We start from the raw sequence: 21,960 nt of genomic DNA, 5'->3' as shown, positions 1-21,960 counted from the left end.
AATATTGCTCAGGCATGCAGGAGTGAAATCAGGAAGGCCAAATCACACTTGGAGTTGCAGCTAGCAAGAGATGTTAAGAGTAACAAGAAGGATTTCTTCAGGTATGTTAGCAACAAGAAGAAAGTCAAGGAAAGTGTGGGCCCCTTACTGAATGAGGGAGGCAACCTAGTGACCGAGGATGTGGAAAAAGCTAATGTACTCAATGCTTTTTTTGCCTCTGTCTTCACGAACAAGGTCATCTCCCAGACTTCTGTACTGGGCAGCACAATATGGGGAGAAGGTGACCAGCCCTCTGTGGAGAAAGAAGTGGTTCGGGACTATTTAGAAAAACTGGACGTGCACAAGTCCATGGGGTCAGATGCGCTGCATCCGAGAGTGCTAAAGGAGTTGGCGGATGAGATTGCAGAGCCATTAGCCGTTATTTTTGAAAACTCATGGCGATCGGGGGAGGTCCCAGATGGCTGGAAAAAGGCTAATGTAGTGCCCATCTTTAAAAAAGGGAAGAAGGAGGATCCGGAGAACTACAGGCCAGTCAGCCTCACCTCAGTCCCTGGAAAAATCATGGAGCAGGTCCTCAAGGAATCAATTATGAAACACTTAGGGGAGAATAAAGTGATCAGGAATAGTCAGCATGGATTCGCCAAGGGGAAGTCGTGCCTGACTAACCTAATTGCCTTCTATGAGGAGATAACTGGCTCTGTGGATGAGGGGAAAGCAGTGGATGTGTTCTTCCTTGACTTTAGCAAAGCTTTTGATACGGTCTCCCACAGTATTCTTGCCAGCAAGTTAAAGAAGTATGGGCTGGATGAATGGACTGTAAGGTGGATAGAAAGCTGGCTAGATCGTCGGGCTCAACGGGTAGTGATCAATGGCTCCATGTCTAGTTGGCAGCCGGTTTCAAGTGGAGTGCCCCAAGGGTCGGTCCTGGGGCTGGTTTTGTTTAATATCTTTATTAATGATCTGGAGGATGGTGTGGACTGCACTCTCAGCAAGTTTGCAGATGACACTAAACTAGGAGGCGTGGTAGATACACTAGAGGGTAGGGATTGGATACAGAGGGACCTAGACAAATTAAAGGATTGGACCAAAAAAAACCTGATGAGGTTCAACAAGGACAAGTGCAGAGTCCTGCACTTGGGACGGGAGAATCCCATGCACTGCTACAGACTAGGGACCGAATGGCTAAGTAGCAATTCTGCAGAAAAGGACCTAGGGGTCACAGTGGACGAGAAGCTGGATATGAGTCAACAGTGTGCTCTTGTTGCCAAGAAGGCTAATGGCATTTTGGGCTGTATAAGTAGGGGCATTGCCAGCAGATCAAGGAACGTGATCGTTCCCCTTTATTCGACATTGGTGAGGCCTCATCTGGAATACTGTGTCCAGTTTTGGGCCCCACACTACAAGAAGGATGTGGAAAAATTGGAAAGAGTCCAACGGAGGGCAACAAAAATGATTAGGGGTCTGGAGCACATGACTTATGAGGAGAGGCTGAGGGAACTGGGATTGTTTAGTCTCCAGAAGAGAAGAATGAGGGGGGATTTGATAGCAGCCTTCAACTACCTGAAGGGGGGTTCCAAAGAGGATGGAGCTCGGCTGTTCTCAGTGGTGGCAGATGACAGAACAAGGAGCAGTGGTCTCAAGTTGCAGTGGGGGAGGTCCAGGTTGGATATTAGGAAACACTATTTCACTAGGAGGGTGGTGAAGCACTGGAATGCGTTACCTAGGGAGGTGGTGGAGTCTCCTTCCTTGGAGGTTTTTAAGGCCCGGCTTGACAAAGCCCTGGCTGGGATGATTTAGTTGGGAATTGGTCCTGCTTTGAGCAGGGGGTTGGACTAGATGACCTCTTGAGGTCCCTTCTAATCCTGATAGTCTATGATTCTATGATTCTTGATTGGAAGACAGTCGGACCCCGTGGAAAGTGCAGTGAGCTGGGACTCAGCAGACCTGCATCTATTTTTCAGCTCTGTTGCTGGTTGACCTTGGGGGAAGTCACTTCACTGCTCTGTGCCTCAGTTTCCCAATCCATAGAATATTTAAGGAACTAGCCAATGCAATCTTTGAACTATTAACGGTTATTTTTGAGAACTCATGGTGGTTGAGTGAGGTCCCAGAGCACTAGAGAACGGCAAACATTAATACCTATCTTGAAAAAAGAGGTTTCAGGGAACTATAGACCAATTAGCCTAATGTCAATACACAGAAAGATACTGGGACAAATTATTAAACAGTCAGTTTGTTCAAACATAGAGGATAATAAAGTGTTAGGTAAAAGCCAACATTCATTTGTTTAGAACAAATCACAGCAAACCGGCTTAATTTCCTTCTTTGACAAAGTAATTGGTCTAGTGGATGTGGGGAAGCAGTAGATGTGATATATCTCAATTTCAGAAGGCTTTTGACAGAGTCCCACATGACATTCTCATAAGCAAAAAGGGAAATATGGTTTAAGTGGGTGCACAACAGATTGAAAGACTGTACTCAGAGTAGTTATCAGTGGCTCACCACCAAACTGAGGGGACATCAAGTGGGGTCAGTTCTATTAATTTAGAGGGGGTATAGGGGCCAAAGGTGTTAACAACACCCAATCATTGTCCAACATTAAACAATGTTAAACAAGATCTGGGGTATGGCATACAGAGACTTCAGCCTGTTTAGTATCATGGCACACACACCATAAACATCCCTTTAATCTTCTATTAAAGATACAGAAAAGAAGGAAAACAGTTAAAGCGTTTGAAACATACAAATGAAAACCTTATTTAATACCTTACAGCATTTTTTGTTCCCTTTCCCTTTAGCTGGAGGGAGTTTTAGAAGGAACCCCTTATGGTGAGGGAGTGTGGTCTATCTCCCTGACAGACAGGGAGAGAACCACAACCGCACCCTGGTGGGCAGCAATGGGATACCCGCAGCCACCCCGCCAGAAGCCGGGGACACCGAGGAGCTGTTGGGGCTGCCACTTGCCGTTTACCCCAGCGAGACCGATGACAACAGTGGAACCCAGGTACCCCCAGACTAGGAGTGTAGGAGGGAGCCCAGGGAAGCCAAACAGGGTTTGGCTGTGTTACTGACTGCAAACCAGCCAGCGTATTGCGGCTGGATTTCCCCGCTGGCCCATTGGCGGACCACTCCACCCTGGTCAGGGACACAGTGAAGCAGGTGGGCCTGTGTCCCCCTACTTCCTGCCACCCCACCAACAGCTAGAGTTTAGCTGGCTCTCCCATCAGTGAACTAATCTCCCCCTAGACTGCTGGGCTGCACTGCCTGACAGCAGGCCAGAGACCCTTACCTGGTTGCTGCCCCTCCTTGAGTGAGGGTCCCAGATTGCTAGACTTACTACTGTGCGGCCTGACTGCAAGCTAGAGGCATTAATTGAGTGTGGCCCCACCCTGATTAAAGGTGCTGGACCTAGAGATGTGCCACTACCCTGCCCGACTATGGGCCAGACCCATTAACTGTGTGCTGCCCCGCTCTGGCTGAGTGTCGGCGCTACCAGATCCAATTTATACCCAGCTTGGGATTGAAGGCTAGGGCCTATTAACTGGTGGCTAATTCCCGCTGAATGGACTCGCTCTAGGAGCATCGCAGCGAGGGGGTGTAGTTTCCCTCCCTAACAGGTGGGGAGAGAACCGCGACCATCTTACACATGGTGGAGACTGCAGGCAGCAATAGCTCCCTGAGAAAGAGTGGGGACTGCCCTTGCGCTTAGACAACAACCTGCCCGAACACTGATATGGAACTCAAGCAACTGATGAAGTGGTGGGCCAAAATCCAACAGCAGCAGCTGGCCGCCCAGCTACAGCAACAACAGCAGGCTGCTCAACTCTAGACTGTTCTCAGTAGTATCAGATGACAGAACAAGGAGTAATGGTCTCAAGTTGCAGTGGGAGAGGTTTAGGTTAGATATTAGGAAAAACTTTTTCACTAGGAGGGGGGTGAAGCACTGGAATGGGTTATCCAGGGAGGTGATGGAATCTCCTTCCTTAGAGGTTTTTAAAGTCAGGCTTGACAAAGCTGTGGCTGGGATGATTTAGTTAAGGCTTGGTCCTGCTTTGAGCAGGAGGTTGAACTAGATGACCTCCTGAGGTTCTTTCCAACCCTGATATTCTATGATTCTAACTCCAGCAACAGCAGCAGCTACTTCAACAGCTGGGGACCAACAGCTGCACCTGGAGCTAGGGACCCTGCAACAGGATCAGCAGAGGCAATGTTTTCAGCAACTGTCTGCACTGCTACCCCACTCCCTCAGCTCTGGAGGAGCAGTGGTGCCGGCGACCCCCATGCTGCCACTGCAGCTCAAGTAAATGGGTCCGGAAGATGACCCTGAGGCATTTTTGATTACCTTCAAGAGAGAGGCCTCGGCAGCTGGGTGAGCCCCAGAACAATGGGCCACGCTCTTGGCCCTGTATTTGATGGGGGCAGTCCAGGCCGCCTATCAGGGTGTTCCTAATGAGGGGGCCTGCGACTATAGAGCAGTCAAGACCACTCTTGGACGCTCTGGAGATTATCCCTGAAACATTTCAGTGTAGGTTTTGGGGAAGGACATATCTGCTCAGGGCACGACCTCGCATCGTGGCCAAGGGGCTGAAGGACACCTGCTGGTGGTGGCTCTAACCAATGCAGCATACAGCCACCGAACTCGCTGAGCAGGTGGTAGTCGAGCAGTTGGTACACATTCTCTTGCCCCAAGGGAGGGCGTTGGTCCTGCGGCACCAACCCTCCACCCTGAAGGTTGCCGTTGACCTCATGGAGGACTTCTTAGCCACAGAGGCCCTGGCGGCACCAGGACCCATTGCCCGAATGCGGACTCCCCTCCTGATGGCTGGAAAGCCTTACAGGCCTCCGATGGCAACCCACCCAGCCCTGGGCTGTGAAGACAGCCATCGTGATGGGAACCCACCTCGTTATACTCCGAAGCCCCATGGTACACCTAACAACCATGGTGAGGAACAAAAGACCCCCACCAAAGGAACCTGAGCATCGTCGGAACCCCAAGACCCACAGAAATCCCAGTGAGATCTGGCCCTGTTTTAGTTGTGGCCACTTTGGACACCTCCAGAGGCAGTGCCCCACCATGGACTGCTCCTTTGGTGAAGCCTATGCTGGAGAAATCCATGCCCGACAGCACCTCAACCCCAACATGATGGTCTCTGCTGGACTTGATGGGAGACAGGTGGACGCCCCAGTGGACTTCGGCTGCGGCCAGACTATGGTGCAGAGGTGCCTCACCCAGGATAATAACCTGATCCACCGCCCAATACGACTTCGCTGCATTGGGGCCGACTATTCCCACCTTTGCTGCTTACCATTCGGGAGGTACTGCAAGCCTCCACCCAATTCTCCCCCTTTGAGCTGCTCTTCAGCCACGGGAGACCTGGGAGCAGACCCCATATCCAACCCAGGGGCTCCTTCAATACATCCTGCAACTGCACGAGAACTTGACACGAGCCGGCAACCTAGCAAACGAAAACATGCAGACAGCCCAGGGGGCCCAAGCCCGAACCTACAACTGGGGGGGTCCAAATATGGACCTTTGAACCCGGGGACCAGGTCCTTGTGTTGCTCCCCTCTGAGGATTCCAAACTTCTAGCCCAGTGGCAAGGCCCCTAAGAAGTCATCCACGAAGTTGGCCCCGTTACTTATGAGGTCCACCAGCTGGAGCGATGGAAGAAATGCCAGGTCTATCATGTAAACCTCTTGAAGGCCTGGCATGAGCAGGAGGGTCTGTTAATAACCCCATATCTCCCCAACCCTGAATTAGGCCTCGGATCCCCACTCCAGCAGAAGAGGGAGAACCCCTCCTTGGGGAAACCCTCATCCCTGAGTGGCAAAATCAGACAAGATGCCTGTTGGAGGCCTTTCCCCGGATGTTCACAGTAATACCAGGACAGACCCTGCTGGCCCAGCATGTCATCTGGACCCCCCCAGGAGAGGTAGTTAGTGAAAACCCCCGACCCCACCCATGCTACCTGCGAGACACGGTGGAACAAGAGGTGCAGGTGGTGCTGGAGCTAGGGGTCATAGAATGGTCGCAATGTAAGTGGCACAGCCCCATTATGCCTGTCAACCCAGTGATTCTGCATTGATTTCTGGAGAGTTAATACCATTTCCAAGTATCAGAGGGGTAGCCATGTTAATATGGATTTGTAAAAGCAGCAAAGAGTCCTGTGGCACCTTATAGACTAACAGACGTATCGGAGCATGAGCTTTCGTGGGTGAATACCCACTTCGTCGGATGCACGAAGTGGGTATTCACCCACGAAAGCTCATGCTCCGATACGTCTGTTAGTCTATAAGGTGCCACAGGACTCTTTGCTGCTTTTACAAATCCATATTAACATGGCTACCCCTCTGATACTTGGAAATGGTATTAACTCTCCAGAAATCAATGCAGAATCACTGGGTTGACAGGCATAATGGGGCTGTNGGATACACATCAAACTTGGAAATGGTAAAAGCAGCAAAGAGTCCTGTGGCACCTTATAGACTAACAGACGTATTGGAGCATGAGCTTTCGTGGGTGAATACCCACTTCGTCGGATGCACGAAGTGGGTATTCACCCACGAAAGCTCATGCTCCAATACGTCTGTTAGTCTATAAGGTGCCACAGGACTCTTTGCTGCTTTTACCATTTCCAAGTTTGATGTGTATCCAATGCCCCGGGTAGATGAACTACTTGACCGTTTAGGAGAAATGTGCTATATCACCACCCTGGACTTGATGAAGGGGTACTGGCAGATCCTGCTGGATACAAGCTCAAAGGAGAAGATGGCCTTTGCTACCCCCAGCAGACTCTACCAGTTTACCCACATGCCTTTCAGACTCCATGGGGCCCCCGTGACTTTCCAGTGGCTGATGGATCACCTACTCCAGTCCCACCTGGAGTATGCCACCACCTACCTAGATGATGTCGTGATCTACAGCTGTCAATGGGAGGAGCACCTGAACCAGGTGGCGGCCATCCTACAAACCCTCCGAGCTGCGGGCCTGATGGCCAACCCCAAGAAGTGCCAAATAGGCTACCAGGAGACCACCTACTTGGGGTACGTCCTGGGATGAGGGAAGGTGCATCCCCTCGTCAAGAAGGTCCAGGCCATTCAAAAGCATCCCGCCCCGACCACAAAGAAGCAAGTAAGACAATTCCTGGGGCTGGTGGGCTATTACTGCTGCTTCATCCCCAACTTTGCCTCAATTGCTGTCCCCCTGATGGAACTCCTAACAAAAAATCAGCCCCAATGTGTTAACTGGTCCCCCGAGTGTGCCAAAGCATTCCAGATGCTAAAGGACCACCTCTGCCACAAACCAGTGCTTTGTAGCCCCAATTTCTCTCAGAGGTTTATGGTCCAGACTGCTGCCTCAGCAGTGGGACTCGGGGCTGTCCTCTCTCAGACCCTCAACGGAGAGGAACACCCCTTCCTTTTCATTAGCTGGAAGCTCTTCCCCTGGGAATGCAACTATTTGACCATCAAGAAGGAAGCCCTGGCAATTAAATGGGCTATAGAGGCCCTTCGATATTACCTCCTGGGGGACTCATTCGTTGTGGTCAAGGATCTGTCAAGCCAAATGGGGGTTCGGATACACTCAATGAGTGTACCAGGTGCATAAGTATAACTAGTTTTATTGCCAAAGTATAATAAGCTTCCCAGCCTTCATGCATTACTAAATACGTGCTTTCCAGCAACCAAGCAAGAATCAATTCTTATGCCCCTTCTGCTACAGACAGTCCCGGACCCTCCAGCCTTGTCCTTGAGAGCTCGTAGCAGACGCTGCTCCAGCATGGGGAATTCCTGGGCACCCACAAGACCTAGGTCCGTAGGTGAGATTGTTCGTCTAAAGCAATTCTCACAGCCATTTTTTATCACCATCTCTTTCTAAGGGGGGCATATGCATCCACAAGCAGGCTCTGGCAGGAAACACTACTGCTTTCTATTCCCACACTTAACACTCTCAGATCCTCCTTATCTCTTTACATGTTTATACAGTCGAGTGGCTGAAAGCCAGCCCGCCATCAAAGTCAGTTCACTACTAGCTCCCCCCGAACCATTTTGTAACAACAGGCCAAGGTAACTTGTGGTCAGCCTCAACAGGATCATCCCCCTTCAAGTGGCTCCAGACCATGAAAGACCGTTTGCATTTACCATGCAACATAGGGCAGGTAAGGAGAATGCAAATGCAGATGGTCTGTCCTGGTTCGGGGAGAGGGACTGTATTAGCCCTGGAGAGTGTGGGCTGGACTTGAGGGAGGGGTGTAGTGAGGGGGCATGGTCTCCCTCCCTGACAGGTGGGGAGAGAACTGCGACCGCCCCCTGGTAGGCAGAACCGGGATACCTGCGGCCACCTCACCGGAAGCAGAGGGGCATGATAGGAACTGGAACTGGAAGTGGAGGCAGAGCTGCCAGAGAAACATGACATATTCCCCACCACCACCTCCCGGACCTGGAGCCCGGACCTGACAGAGGCTGCTATAGTGCCAGAAACAACCCTGGGACCCAGGTACCCCCAGACTGGGAGTGTAGGAAGGAGCCCAGGGAAGCCAAATAGGGTTTGACTGTGTTACTGACTGCAAGTCAGCAAGTGTGTTGCAGCCGGATTTCCCCGCTGACCCAGTGGCGGACACTCCACCACTGTTAGGCTCCTGGGCGGGGACGCAGTGGAGAGCGTGGGCCTGCGTCCTTCTGTCCCTTCTCCTTCCCGTCGAGGGAAACGCCTCCTTACCTTTAGGCCAGGAGGCCTGCATTGGTCTAACACCTGCCTGAGCTAGGATGCCAGATGGTTTAGCTGGCTCTCCCATCAGAGAGCTAATCTCCCCTGAGACTGCTGGGCTGCTCTACCTGACAGCAGGCCAGAGCCCCTTACACAATTGCTGCCCCACCCTGAGTGAGGGCCCTGGGCAGATAGACTTACTACTGCGCAGCCTGACTGCAAGCCAGAGCCCCATCCTGATTGAAGGCTCTGTGCTATAGACTTGCCGCCACCCGGCCTGACTGCAGGCCAGACCCATTAACTGAGTGCTGCCCCACTCTGGCTGAGTGTCGGGGCTACCACACCCAATTGATACCCAACCTGAACTGAAGGCTAGGGTCTATTAACTGTTGGCTAATTCTCCCTGAATGGAGTTGCTCTAGGAGCATCACAGTGAGGGGGTGTGCTCTTTCTCCCTGACAGGTGGGGTGAGAACCATGACTGCCTTACACCCCCCATCTCCCACCCCCCACTTGTTTGACCATCTTAGGTGGTAGCAAAGATGGTGGTAACTGTCCTTTTGGGAGAAAGAGAAGAAATTAGCTGAGATAAGCACTAGCTGCTGTTAAAGTCCAATCCTGTTTCATCCCAGCTGGTGGTTGGGATTCAGCTGGAGCTTGTAGGGGTGGCGATGTCACCTGGATTCCTTCTCTCTTTAGCTTGGATTGCTCAGGACAGCTCTCAAAATTAGAATGAAGAAGGTTCGGGGTTCCAGGAAACGGTGGGGTGACAGCCATGATGGAAAAGCTTGCTCTAGGAGCCTCTGTGTCCTGATTCCCCAGCCCAAATCTCTTCCTTAAAGGACCCAAAAGGAAGTGATGGGTGGTTGCACTCCATATGATTTTATGAAAATAAGCTAATGAGTGTGACTATAATGTAATTGGAATATGCTTCATGCAAAAGGTTTCTTGTAAGGTATCATTACAAAGCTTATAATCTACTGAGTGTGATCATCCAATTTGTATGAATGTATCATTCTTGTATCTGAAACTAGAAATATGAAATATCACTCTGAGGTCCTATCATAATTATGCAAAGTGTGGGCCATTAAGGGTGGTATGGAATTTTGATGGCTCCCATCAACTAGGACAATTGGTTGTAAATAGCTCTGTTTACTTGCAAGTCTTCCTGTGAGTCAGGCCAGGAAGAATGAAGGCTTGGGGTCTCCCAGTACATGTGACCATGTCACCTGGTACTGGAATCCATCTTAAACCTGGTTCTTTTCCATTTAGAAGGAGGGGTGGGGACCCAGAGAGACAAAAGATTCCCGCCTTGTACCAAAGCTATATAAGGGTGTGGAACAGAACAAAGGGAGGCTGCAGTCATGAGAAATCCCCTAGCTACCACCTAAGCTGGAACAAGGACCGTACCAGGGAAAAGGATTGGGACCAGACTAGGAAGGAGTCCAGTCTGTGAAAGAAGCTTATTGAAACATCTCTGAGGGTGAGATTTTATCTGTAATCAGTTTCTTAATGTATTAGGCTTAGACTTGTGTGTTTTGTTTAATTTTGTTTGGTAATTTACTTTGTTCAAGTTATTATTTGAAGCCACTTAGATCCTACTTTTTATATTTAATAAAATCACTTTTGCTTATAAATTAACCCAGAGTAAGTAATTAAATAGCTGTGCATCTCTCTCTATCAGTGTTATAGAGGGCGGACAATTTATGGGTTTACCCTGTATAAGCTTTATACAGAGTAAAACTGATTTATTTGGGGTTTGGATCCCATTGGAAGCTGGGTGTCTGGGTGCTGGAGACAGGAGCACTTCTTAAGCCATTTTCAGTTAAGTCTGCAGCTTTGGGGGACATGGTTCAGACCTGGGTCTGTATTTGCAGCAGGCTAGCGTGTCTGGCTCAACAAGACAGGGTACTGAAGTCCCAAGCTGGCAGAGAAAACGGGTTCAGAGGTAGTCTCAGCACATCAGGTGGCAGTCCCAAGGGGGTCTCTGTGACCAAATCTGTCACAGGTGGAATAGCCCATCCCCTCATTTTGTCCACCAATTAGACCTAACATCAGACACACCAATTTTGGTTCATTAATTTCTGATTCCACATCTTCTGTTTGTACCAAGCATGATTTTAACATAGTCCTTGAACCATAGGAGTAGGTCCTTTTGTTCAGATTAATTCAGTCTTTCTCTCCTTTTCATTTCTTTCCCCATCAGCTTTGTTATAGGTCATTGTGATATGTTCTGAACTTTCACATACTATTTACAGTTGTACTCACAATTAGAGTAAAATTGAAGGACCAGTAATTACAACAGGTCCCGTAGGGATCTATCCTGGGTCTGGTACCGTTCAATATTTTCATTTAATGCCTTGGATGAGAGAGTGGTGAGTATACTTATAAAATGTGTGGATGACCCCAAGCTGGGACGAGTTGCAAGCACTTTGGACAACAGAATTCAAAATGATCTTGACAAATTGGACAACTGGTCTGAAATCAACAAGATGACATGGGAAGTAAAAATCAAATGCATGAGTGTACAGTGGGGAATAACTGGCTAGACCACAGTAGCGGCAGTATTGCAGAAAAAGATTTGGGCCCTATAGTGAATCACAAATTCATGGCGACTGGGGGAGGTCCCGGACAATTGGAAAAAGGCACATATAGTGCCCATCTTTAAAAAAGGGAAGAAGGAGAACCCAGGTAACTACAGACCAGTCAGCCTCACCTCAGTCCCTGGAAAAATAATGGAGCAGGTCCTCAAGGAATCCATTTTGAAGCACTTGGAGGAGAGGAAGGTGATCAGGAACAGTCAACATGGATTCACAAAGGGCAAGTCATGCCTGACCAAACTGATTGCCTTTTATGATGAGATAACTGGCTCTGTGAATATGGGGAAAGCGCTGGACATGATATATCTTGACTTTAGCAAAACTTTTGATACGGTCTTCCACAGCATTCTTGCCAGCAAGTTAAAAAAGTATGGATTGGATGAATGGACTATAAGGTGGATAGAAAGCTGGCCAGATCATCAGACACAACGGGTAGTGATAAACAGCTCGATATCAAGCGGAGTGCCCCAGGCATCTGTCCTGAGGCCGGTTTTGTTCAACATCTTCAGGTTGGACAAACACTGTCATGGATGGTCTAGATAATACTTAGTCCTGCCTTGAGTGCAGGGGTCTGGACTAGATGACCTCTCGAGGTCCCTTCCAGTTCTATGATTCCATGATTAATGATCTGGATGATGGGATGGATTGCACCCTCAGCAAATTCCCAGATGACACTAAACTGGGGGGAGAGGTAGATACACTGGAAGGTAGGGATAGGGTCGAGAGTTACCTAGACAAATTGGAGGATTGGGCCAAAAGAAATTTGATAAGGTTCCACAAGGACAAGTGCAGAGTCCTGCACTTAGGATGGAAGAATCCCATGCACTGCTACAGGCTGGGGACCAACTGGCTAAGCGGCAGTTCTGCAGAAAAGGACCTGGGGATTACAGTGGATGAGAAGCTGGATATAAGTCAACAGTGTGCCCTTCTTGCCAAGAAGGCTAACAGCATATTGGGCTGCTTTAGTGGGAGCATTGCCAGCAGTTCAAGGGAAGTGATTATTGCCCTCTATTTGGCACCCATGAGGCCACATCTGGAGTATTGTCTCCAGTTTTGGGCCCCCCAAAGCACTGGAGAGGGGTACCTAGGGAAGTAGTGGTATCTCCATCCTTAGAGGTTTTTAAGGCCCGGCTTGACAAAGCCCTGGCTGGGATGATTTAGTTGGGGTTGGTCCTTCTTTGAGCAGAGGGTTGAACTAGATGACCTCCTGAGGTCTCTTCCAACACTAATCTTCTATGACTCTATGAAGAATATCTACCCTCTGTCATTCTCCAGTCCCACCCCCCCCCGCTAATCCCCACTCCCTTGGTGAAAGCAGTGCCCTCTTCAGGGAGCCATTCGATTTAACTGTGTTCACTCACTGGATTTAACTGTGCTCATTCATTCATTCATGCATTCATTGCTGGGTGTTGGAAATGCACTTCTGTGTGCTTGTGTACACAATGCCAAAGTTCTTGGCTTCTGTCTCCGAGTGAACCCAGTGCTAATAATAGGCCCAAATAACTCAGTGACTATCTTCACCTCCTTGGAACAGAAGGGAATTATGGCTAATTATCATTGGGTGAGTACCAGCCATGTGTTCAGTGCTGAACAAGACACAGAAGGATGAATGGTCCCTGAGCCAAGGAATTTACAGTGAAGTAGATGAGCCACATTACTGCAGTGGGAATCTCCAAGGGCAGCTTTCCCTTAGGCCCTGTCCTGTACTGAGAAACATTCAGGTGGGTGTGACACTGCACCCCATATTCTTCATAGTGATATTAATATGATATAATTATTAATCATAATTATGATGTATTTTATGCAAGATAAGGCATGTAATGTGTCACTGAAAAGGTTATGGTATGCTGAATATGATTATCCTATTTATATGCATGTATCATTTTTGTATCTGAAGTTATGAATATTGACTATGTAACTATTTCACATATAGCTATTTCTGGGCAATGCCTGCTAAGCAAAATGGTCTCAGTCTAGATGGCTCACTGGGAAGGGCCCATTCAGGTTAATGAGACATTAGGAAGAAACAATAGGCCTTAGGAGAAGCTCATCTCCCACAGGGTGAGCCTTCCTGTGAACTATCCAAACAGCCAGTGCGGGATGGCTGCAGTGACTCCACAGGGACAGGTGACCAGGTCACTTGGTGCTGGACTCCATCTTGGTATGTTGGTATTTTTCCACTGACTGGCATGGGAACCAAGGTTTGAAACAAAGGGTTCTCACCATGTGCTTCCCGCCAAGAAGACTCCTGGAAACACCTGAGGAACAAAGACTGAACTGGAGGATGATTTAGTTGGGGATTGGTCCTGCTTTGAGCAGGGGGTTGGACTAGATGACCTCCTGAGGTCCCTTCCAACCCTGATATTCTATGATTCTATGAAGTTCTGGACCCAGGCTAAAGGGATTTTTAGCCTTTGTATGAAAGACCTGGGGATTCCACGCTGTAAAGTAAGTGCAGCTTGCCCCTTAAGAATCTGCAGATTCTGAATACCAGATTAAGATTCAGATAAAATTAATCTGAATAGCAGATTAAGAATAGCAGATTCATATCCAATCTATTCCGTATATTAAACTTAGTTTGCGTTTTTTGATTATGTGCTAGGTAATCTGCTTTGATCTGTTTGCTATCACTTATAATCACTTACAATCTATCTTTTGTATTTAATACATTTGTTTTTGCTTTATCTAAACTAGAGTGAGGAAATCATAACTCGGGCAGAAAGCTGTTGTATATTCCTCTCCACGCTGAGGGAGGGGACAAATCTTAAGAGCTTACACTGTAAATTCCCTATACAGTGCAAGACGATATAATTTTGGGTTTATACTCCAGAGGGGGTGAGTGCCTGAGGAGCTGGGACGTACCCTAGCTGTAGTCTTCCCATGCAGGGGCTAGTCAGAGAGCCTGCCTTCATGTAACTGCAGCTGGGTGTTTCCCTACCTGTATGTATGCTGGTGAAAGTGCAGGCTGGAGAGGGTTTGCAGCTTGTCACAGCAGTACAGTGTAAAAGGGAGCCCAGGCTGGTGGGTCAGGGGGGCTCAGTGGTGATCCAGTTCCTGGTGGCATCCTGGGGGGAACCCATCACAGTGGGATTCTGCATCTGCGCAGAGCCCCTCCCATTTCATGGGGGCTCCATGTGGTCACAGGGGTCTGGCCCTGTGGTTCTCAGTTCAGGACCGGGACTGTAACGTGAAAAGGTTTGTTGGAGGGTTTGATGGAGAGTGCCTTTGTGCAATGACCATGGCTGCCTACGTAGATCCATGGACTCTAGCCCCGGGACTGAGGCCTGAAATCTCTATCACTTGAGCTAAGAGTCCACCTTGAGTTGTAAGGCAGCAGCAGGCTGTACTTACCAGGACCAGCCAGTAGAAAGACACTATCACATATGCTGGACTGATGTATTGCACAAGGACTGTTGTGCACATAAACAGGGAGCTGGGAGCATTTGAAATTACCTGTCCATGCACATAGTTTGCAATCATAGTGGGATGCGCAATGAGGCTGCTGGATTCTGCAAATGGAATCCTTAAATCTCCCTCCTCATTTCTTTTTGTGTGTGTGTGCTTTTAAATCTTTTCAGCCACCATGATGAGAAGTTGCAGGAGCAAGCTGAGATAACGGGGACTTCAGAAATTCCACTCTGGGCTACAGCCAGAACTGCTGACAGGCTGTGGGAACCACCACTGCAATATATGGTGTGTTGTGTCTACCTTTTAGACTGGGAAAGAGTGTGAGTGGAACAGGGCAGAACTGAAGCCGGTGTGTGTAGCTAATGGAATGACAGCAGATTAATGGCTCTTGTACTAGATGACTACAGTTCACCTGAGCACAATATGTGATCTACTGGTAATTGCTTTAATTGCTTAATGAACATGGTGCTTAAGAAAAGAGCTAGGAGTGGGGGAAGGAGGAGATTGCCAGGGGAAGTAAGAGGGGTGGAGGGATGAAGTCACAGTCAGAGGACATCAAAGTACTGGATGGAACGTGGCCAAGCTAATGAAGTAGATGAAATTTACATTCATTACACTTGCAGGCTTAATCACTAGAACAAATACCCCAAAGGGCTCAGGGGGAGCTAAGAGAAAAGCAAATCACCCACTTCTTATTTCTTCTGCTATGTGCTTTGTATGGATATCCTCAGCACTTGACCAAGTGAGTCTGACCAGTGGTAGCTGGGGATGATTAATCTTATGGCCATTTTGATCGATCGCCATTGCATCTCACTGTTAACTCTGCAGCTCTGGTTTAAGGAACTTTTAATTGCTGTGAATGGTTGGTTGGTTGTTTTTTGTTGTTGTTGTCTTTTTAATGGCTGATTTTTTTAAATAGCTGATAGTGTTTTAAGGTGGGAAGGCCATGGGCACAGAGACGCATTTGTAGTTTGCTGCAGGCTTTTGGGTGGGTGGGGAGTGTCCACCTACAGCAAGGGCATGTCCTGTGAGTGGCCTGCAGAGAGGGAGTGAAATAAACCAACTATGGCTGGATGCTGATAGGAGCAAGGAGAGATTGGGCTCCTAGCTCCAGAGTCTGGGGGTTGATCTGTTGGAAGGAAGCTGGGCTGGGCTGTTGGTTCAGGCCTGAAGTAAGTTGGGAAGATACCTCTTGGAGGAAAGAACGTCACCTTGGGTCACCATTTTAACTTTCCTTTCACGGGAGAGTTGAGACCGTTCAGCAGGTCTAGGGAGAAGCATCTCATGGGCCTGTGAACTGGGCTGGAAGTCTCATGGAAACCAGCCTTCTCTTTAGATTTGCTGGGTTTAGTTGGACTGAGAAGGCCACAAAACTAGCTTGGTAACTGTGTTTTGGCTCTTGGGCCTGGCTGGAACTAGGCAGGGCAGTAGCAGAGTGAAGCACGGACAAAGCTGGGGCAAAGATCATTGCTACTGGACTGGGCATGGGGCGAGAAAGGAAATGGGGGAAGCTAGGTAGGAACTTTCAAGACCCTCATTTTTTTAAATAAAGTGACTTGAAAGTTGGAGACTGAAAATTCTTGGGGCCTGAAGCCTTCATTCCATGGAGCAGACACAGCCAGACCCTCTGCTGCCCCACAATCATGTGCTCAACTTGACCTGAAAACCTCTCCGGAAGAGGGGCGGTCAGTCTCCAGAACTCCTCCTCCTTGGTTTCACTGCTGAGACATACATAAAGGAGACCAGTTGTGAGGGTGGGCTTGGTCCTAGGTCCAGCTGAGACACATCAATTCATTTCACTTAGACCACTAGACAGCTCTCAGATAGCCATTGGCTTCACTCACTACTGACTTGGATTATATTAATTACCTTCATGCAGTGATTTAGAAGGAAGAAGTCAATCCCTTTCTTTATTGTGTGACCCAACCACCACCCCACTATAATACAAATAATGTTTATTTGCTGATTACACTGCTCTACAGCCAAAATGCTTCTGAAATAAATGTAGTCAAACTTTACTAATTCTGGGTCACTGAGAATGAAAATGATGCTTAAAATTGTTGATTGGCTCTAGTTTTCAAGATATGCTATTGGGTCAGTATATACGACCCTTGACTTGGGAATGGCGGAGGATAAGTGAGTTATAAAGGGAAGGGATCTCAATTTAAACCAGAAATGACTAAAATACATCTTTGACTGGATCTATGAATAAATCTATGACTGGGTTTGGACAGTACTTGCTTTTTAGGCAAAACAATGAATGATGCAATATGAAGCTGGTATTGCATCATACATGATATGAATTGCATCATGTTATTCCTAGAAGTAATGGATGATGCAATCATAACGAAGCTTACATCACTCTGCTGAACAAATTACCCTATATCAGCTCTAGAAATCATACAGTGTCGTGCTCTCTTATTTGTCAGTGTTTGATTTTGCAAAGGGACACATTTCTGTTTAGCCAAAGTAAGCAGAGATGCCTCATACTTGTGTGAACAGTGCAGATAACTTCTGCTATGTTTGTGGTGAAGTGACTTTTGCATCACAAAAGCGCGGTATAACCACTATGGTTAAGAAAGCCTATCACCTTTATTTTGGCTGCAAAATTGGAGATCAGGACAAGAGGTGGGCCCCACACATATGCTGCAACACTTGTGCAACAAATCTTCGCCAGTGGTTGAACAGCAAAAGGAAATCTTTGCCTTTTGCAGTGCCAATGATTTGGAGACAGCCAACAGATCATACCAGCAATTGTTACTTCTGCATGGTGCCTCCAGTTGGGAAAGGTGTGTCAAAGAAGAAAAAGTGGACCGTGCATTATCCAAACATTCCATCAGCTATATGCCAGTACCCCACGGAGAAGGACTACCGGTTCCTGATGCACCAGAATCATTCTCACTTGAGTCAGATGAGGAAGAGGATGAAACTTCTGGTCCTGAACCATCAATGTCACAGGACCCACATTTTCTCCCATCCTTCTCCTCTGAACCACACCTCATAACACAAGGTGAACTGAATGACCTTGTCAGGGATTTGGAACTACCCAAGAGTAAGGCAGAGCTGTTGGGCTCCAGACTATAGCAGTGGAATCTCCTGGCAGGTGATGTTAAGGTTTCCATGTTCTGTAACCATCAAAAGGATCTTGTCCCATTCTTCTTCATGGAAGGTGATCTTGTAGCCTGCAACAACATCCATGGTGTGATGGCAGCCCTCAACATCGTTCACGATCCAGTTGAGTGGAGACTGTTCATTGATTCATCGAAGATGAGTCTTAAAGCTGTTTTACTGCATAATGGCAATGTTTTGCCATCAATTCCAGTTGGTCGTGCAGTCCATATGAAGGAAACCTATGACAACATGAAAGAACTTTTGAGGAGCATAAACTATGACCAACATCAGTGGCAGCTTTGTGGCGATTTGAAGGTTGTTGCTCTCTTGCTTGGTCTGCAGGCTGGATACACAAAGTACTGCTGTTTTCTCTGCAAATGGGATAGTCGTGCAAGAGATTCCCACTACATCAAGAAAGATTGGCCATTCCGACAGTCATTGGAGCCTGGAAGGAAAAGCGTTCAGCATCCACCACTTGTTGAATCAAGGAAGATTTTGTTACCACCCTTACACATCATGCTGGGTCTGATGAAGAACTTTGTCAAGGCCATTGACAAAACACAAGCAGCTTTCAAGTACCTCTGTGGAAAATTTCCAAGGTTAAGTGAAGCTAAGATAAAGGAAGGTGTCTTTGTTGGTCCTCAGATTTGTGAACTTCTTCGAGATGATGCATTTGACCATGCACTGCGTGGCAAGGAAAAGTCGGCATGGAAAGCCTTCCAGTTAGTGGCAATAAATTTTCTCAGAAACAACAAGGCAGACAACTACAGGTTGTTGGTGGAAAACCTCCTCAAGGCATACAAAAGCCTTGGTTGCAACATGTCACTAAAGATACATTTTTTGCACTCTCATCTGGATTTTGATATGTTAAGAAGGGATGGTCCCTGGCCCAAGTGTAAGTATGGATGGACAGACAGACAGAGGGAACTACAATGGAATTTTCAATACAAACCAACCAGATTGACCAAAAGCAGCACTATATTCTGTGTTACTCCTTGACTTTAGCAAAGCTTTTGATACGGTCTCCCACAGTATTCTTGACGGCAAGTTAAAGAAGTATGGGCTGGATGAATGGACTATAAGGTGGATAGAAAGCTGGCTAGATCGTCGGGCTCAATGGGTAGTGATCAATGGTTCCATGTCTAGTTGGCAGCCAGTATCAAGTGGAGTGCCCCAAGGGTCAGTCCTGGAGCCAGTTTTGTTCAATATCTTCATTAATGATCTGGAGGATGGGGTGGACTGCACCCTCAGCAAGTATGCAGATGACACTAAACTGGGAGGAGTGGTAGATACGCTGGAGGGTAGGGATAGGATGCAGAGGGACCTAGACAAATTAGAGGATTGGGCCAAAAGAAATCTGATGAGGTTCAACAAGGACAAGTGCAGAGTCCTTCACTTAGGATGGAAGAATCCCATGCACTGCTACAGACTAGGGACCGAATGGCTAGGCAGCAGTTCTGCAGAAAAGGACTTAGGGGTTACAGTGGACGAGAAGCTGGATATGAGTCGACAATGTGCCCTTGTTGCCAAGAAGGCTAACAGCATTTTGGGCTGTATAAGTAGGGGCATTGCCAGCAGATCGAGGGACGTGATCATTCCCCTCTATTCAACATTGGTGGTGCCTCATCTGGAGTACTGTGACCAGTTTGGGGCCCCACACTACAAGAAGGATGTGGAAAAATTGGAAAGAGTCCAGCAGAAAGCAACAAAAATGATTAGGGGGTTGGAGCACATGACTTATGAGGAGAGGCTGAGGGAACTGGGATTGTTTAGTCTGCAGAAAAGAAGAATGAGGGGGGATTCGATAGCTGCTTTCAACTACCTGAAAAGGGGTTCCAAAGAGGATGGATCTAGACTGTTCTCAGTGGTAGCAGATGACAGAACAAGGAGTAATGGTCTCAAGTTGCAGTGGGGGAGGTTTAGGTTGGATATTAGGAAAAACTTTTTTACTAGGAGGGTGGTGAAGCACTGGAATGCGTTACCTAGGGAGGTGGTGGAATCTCCTTCCTTGGAGGTTTTTAAGACCCAGCTTGACAAAGCCCTGGCTGGGATGATTTAGTTGGGAATTGGTCCTGCTTTGAGCAGGGGGTTGGACTAGATGACCTCCTGAGGTCCCTTCCAACCCTGATATTCTATGATTCTAGGATTCTATTCTATGACAGAATATACCCATGTCCACTGTTGTTGTAATCTTTGTACAAGGTATGCCCAGTGAAGTATCAATTGAAAACTCATAATTTGGCAGAAAATGGGGCAGGGACAAAAAAAATCTACATCTTAGCAAAGGAAGAGCATAGTGTTCCCATCCACAGAGACTGTCTGTCACCATGCTCCCATCCGGAGCTTCTTCTCAAAGGGGAGGGAGGACTAAGGAAAGTAACATGCCCCAAGGCTCCCCTCCTCCTCTTTCTCTGTCCATTGATTCACTGAACCAGTAGGGACAAAGGCAGCAGTCATTAACCAGAGGAAGGGGTCCTGGCCTAAGTAGTTTGGCTGGTAAGACTGTTGAGAGCATCTGGTGAGAAAAAACATATGGTGAGTTTAACATAGTGCCTAACTTCAACTAGTTGTGTTTTATCTTTATTTTTCTTGTAATCTTTTCTGACTTATACATCATTACTTGTATTATCTACAAAGAGTGAGATTTTAGTCGAATAAACTTGTTTTATCTAAACCAGTGTGTTTGCATTGAAGTGTTTGGGAAACTCCATTTGGAATAACAAGATTTGTGCATGTCACTTGTAGTAATAAAATGACAGACTATATATAAGCTTGTATTGTCCAGGAGAGGACTGGGCAGTACAAAATATACATTGCTGGGGTCACCCTGCAGTGTAATTCAGACTGGGATGAGCCTAGGTGTGGCTGGCTGTTGCACACTCAGACATAGCTGGGAGTGACTTGCATGCTAGAAGCTGTTTGTGATTGGAGGCTATAGCAGCAAAGCAGTGTAAAGGGCACCCCAGGTTAGAGCGTAGGGGTGACACAGCTACTCACTAGTCTGGATTGTGCCTTGGTCCTGGGTATGTCACATATCACTTCCACTTCACCCCATTTCTTAGATGGCTCATAGATAAAACCAGCATCTGGTAGCAGCATAGATTCCTGCTGAGAGATGGGATGGAGCAGTGGCTGGGGTGCTGACCTGGGAGACCTAAGTTGGGTTCCCTGCTCTGCTACAGTCTCTCTGTGACCTTGAGTCCAGAGTTACAAAGGTATTTTGGTTTCTAGTGGGATTTACAAAGGTGACTAAGCCTGCGCCAAGGGGAGTTAGGTGCCTAACCTTCCTAGGCACCTATGTGACTTACCATAGTGCTTATTGGGGTCTTTAAAGACAGATTTTAAAAGTTATCTGAGAGCCTAAGTGTCTCTGTGCCTCAGTTCCCTATCTGTAAGCTGGGATCATAGCACTGCCCTGGGGTGTTGTGAGGACAAGTGCATTAAAGAACGTGAGGTGCTCAGACTACGCTAATGCAGGCTAGATAAGGATCTCCGTTAGATGAGGAACCAATGGAAGCAAGAATCACCAGGGACTCCCCCCTTACACATGTCACTTTGTGTCCTGCCAATAGGAAATGATAGCCAGCTTAAGCTAGGGCAGCCGTGAGCTCCCAGTGAGAGACTCTGCTGAGGAGGGAGCTTGCTGCTGGCACTGTCTGTAATCAGTAGAAAGCTCTTTGTTGCTAGTTGAGTGGAAAGGGTTCTGCCATACCAGTTCCCATTCATTACCTGCTTTAACTATATTTTCCAAAGGCTGTTCGATCATGGCCACTCAGTGAGCAAAACAACCCAGACAGACTCTGCCTTGCCATTCAGCTATTGCGCTGCTTAACACATGTGGCTGCTGAGTGGGGGGGGGGGGGGTTGAGGATCGAAGAGTTGGATTTAGGTACCCAAAGACTGGCAACTGGGTACTTAAACCCCTTTGTGAATCTAACCCTCCGTGCCTCAGTATTCTTCGAGAAACTAGCACTAGTTTGCATTGGCTCTGGCAGCACATGGCTGGAACTGAACAGCCTCTCAAAGCCCGAGACTGCTGCATGTCACAACAGGAATTGGAAGGTTACTCTACCAGCCTAGGACAGGAAGGGAAGGTTGAGTGTAATGAGGCCTCTCTCAGTGATATCAATCTGTGTGT

This window comes from Trachemys scripta, chromosome 10, assembly GCF_013100865.1.
Source record: "Trachemys scripta elegans isolate TJP31775 chromosome 10, CAS_Tse_1.0, whole genome shotgun sequence".
Taxonomy (NCBI): domain Eukaryota; kingdom Metazoa; phylum Chordata; order Testudines; family Emydidae; genus Trachemys; species Trachemys scripta.
The sequence above is the reverse complement of the archived record's forward strand: the minus strand, read 5'-3'. Positions refer to the sequence as shown.